This window comes from Onychomys torridus, chromosome 9 (genome assembly GCF_903995425.1).
Source record: "Onychomys torridus chromosome 9, mOncTor1.1, whole genome shotgun sequence".
In the NCBI taxonomy this organism is placed as follows: Eukaryota; Metazoa; Chordata; class Mammalia; order Rodentia; family Cricetidae; genus Onychomys; species Onychomys torridus.
Genome location: NC_050451.1, coordinates 57,990,742 through 57,993,427, shown reverse-complemented (window position 1 = coordinate 57,993,427; position 2,686 = coordinate 57,990,742).

Below are 2,686 nucleotides of genomic sequence, written 5' to 3'. Positions count from 1 at the left end.
TTGCTGGCCTCCAAGTGTGGTCTTGTGGGACACTAGAGGGTGCTGTTCCATCTCTTACTGTGGGTCTGTGGTTCCTGACAGATCACCTTGCCTAGAAAATCCCATCCTAACTTGGGGGCATTTGTGCGCAGGTGGGGCCTCGTTTGGGGAGTAGGTGGTACTTGTTCCTTGCTACCTGCCCAGACTCCCCCATTTCAGGAACCCCAGCTTGCCATCTTGTGCTGTGGGAAGCTGTGGATGTAGCAGTGCTCCGGTGTTATTTGTGGATGTGGATTCCAAAAGGACTCCTTACAAAAGTCAGCTCGAACAAAGCTGAGAGGCGAGAGCTGAGTGCCTGCTAGGTATCCCCCTCAGACGGGCCCTGGGGCGTCCTTGTAGGACAGGACAGTGCTCTCCTCTCTGGAGTCCTGAGTGTAGTATTGGAGGCACGGTGGCACACTGTGGAGTTTGGGGGTCATTGCTGATCTTGGGTGTGCTGGGGTCAGCACACTTAACACAGGAGAGCCTAGGGAGGGCTGGAGCCCCGCTCCGCCAGCGCACTGTCTTCCTTGGGAAACTGCCCTGGGACAAGCTGTCCTGCCTGTTCCTGACACACTGCTGTGTCCTTACCCAAGTTTCAGTGAACAACAGCTGCTGAAGACAGGCCACAGCTGGCCTCTGCCGCTCTTCAGGTCTCAGATTGATTGTCGGGGCCGCAGCCTGTATTGATGTAGCCCTCCATGTCACAGAAAACATTGGAAGACCACAGGGACCATTCCTACAAGTATGTATGTATGGTGAGGTGGATTTGGTGAGCATAATGTAGGATCCAGCGGATAACACAGCTGAATTGATAACTTACAACAGACCCTGCCCCACAAGCCCAGGAACATGGGGCCAGCGGACAGTGGCCTGACCCGTGAGCCCAAGTCAACACTTTTTCCTCCTTACTCGTGGTTTCTCTAGGATATTGGTCACGACAACAAAACACTTGCACAACAGTTACACGGGTGTAGACAAGAACTGTGGTATGTATGAGTGTTGTGTGATGGCTAACTTTCATCATCCACTTGACTGGATCTGGAGTCCCCTGGGAGACACATTTCTGGGTGTGTCTGTTAGGGCATTTTCAACTGAGGAGGGGAGACCCGCCCTGAACACGGGCAGCACCATCCCATGTGTTGGGGGCCCAGACTGAATGAAAGGGGGAAGGTCACGTGAGTGTTGGCATTCTCTTTTCCTGGTCCATTGAGATCTGAGCAAGCAGCTCCTTGCTCCCTTTGTTGTAGCTTCAAACTGCTCCTGCCCTCAAACCAAGTGCCTAAATCCTTTCTCCCCTATGTTCCTCTTGTTGGGTATGTGGTCGCAGCAATGAGCAGGCTAACACGAGCTGCACCCATCATTAGTGGTGCAGCAGGAGACAGCACCCTGTTGACATCAGCCTGAAGTCCCCTTCCCTCTTAGAGACCTCTGGGTCCTTGTCTTTGCTGCAGAGAAGAAATTTTAGACAAGCCAGAATGAAGCAGAGTTGAAGTTTATTTAAAATATTTTAAATATAAATTTAAGTTACAGGGGATAAGAGGTGCTCAGGGAAAGAGTAAGGCACACCTGAGAGCTGGGGTGTGGGCTTCTCAAAGTGTCCTATGTGTCTTAGTAACTAGCTATACACAGGGGTTTGGAAGCCTTTGGTATTATTGATGGGCTCTTAAGTCCCACTGCCAACCTCTTCCCCTTTTTGATAGTGAGATTACGGGGTGGCTCCCGTGGTGCCTTGGGCAGGACTGTACCCTGATAAGATGAAACCATGGGTCGTGAGGGGTAGCATAAGGATCTTGAGATATGTTTTTTACTGTAAATAGTGTGCTCCTGGTGAAGTTCTAGGAAATTGTAGTTTTACAGCTGGGAAAGGAGAAAGGCCGTTTATACTTCCCAATTCCTTGCTATTTTAACATCCTTACTTGAAATGTCTCTATATAAAATGAATACTGTCTCTATATTAGCACCATTCACAATGTTATCTGTGTCAGACTTCAACCAGTCTCTGAGGTGAAGGGCCCCTCCCGAGTCCCCAGGATTTTCTCTTCCTTTCCTGTCTCCACACCATCCAAATCTTCAGTCATCCCCTCGGAGTCTTGGAATGTATGTCTGGCTATTGTACTTTAAGTTGCGGTCACAGTTGCATAGAATACAGAAGTTGGCTTAACTGGAGGAGGTTGTGATAGATAACCTTGATTGTCACCTAGGTGGGATTTAGAACCACCCTGGAAACACACCTCTGGGTGGGTCCATGGAGGTGCTTCCAGAAGAGGTTTACCTAAAGAGGGAAGGCCCACGCTAACACTAGTAGCACCATTCCTTGGGCCGGGGTTGTAGGCTGAATACAAAAGTGAAAGCAGAGGGGCGGTGGTGGTGGTGGCGCACTCGGGAGGCAGAGGCAGGTGGATCTCTGTGAATTCGAGGCCAGTGTGGTCTACAGAGTGAGAAGAGTGAGATCCAGGACATAGGCACCAAAACTACACAGAAAAACCAAAAAAAAGGGGGGGGGGGTGGGGGGAGCAAATGGAGCACCAGCATTCACCATTCTGCTTCCTGACTGTGGATACAATGTGACCAGCCGCCTCCTGCACCTGCCACCCTGCCTTTCCCATGATAGAGTGCAGTCTCAAACTGTAAGCCCGAATTCACCTTCCCTCAAACTGTTCTTGTC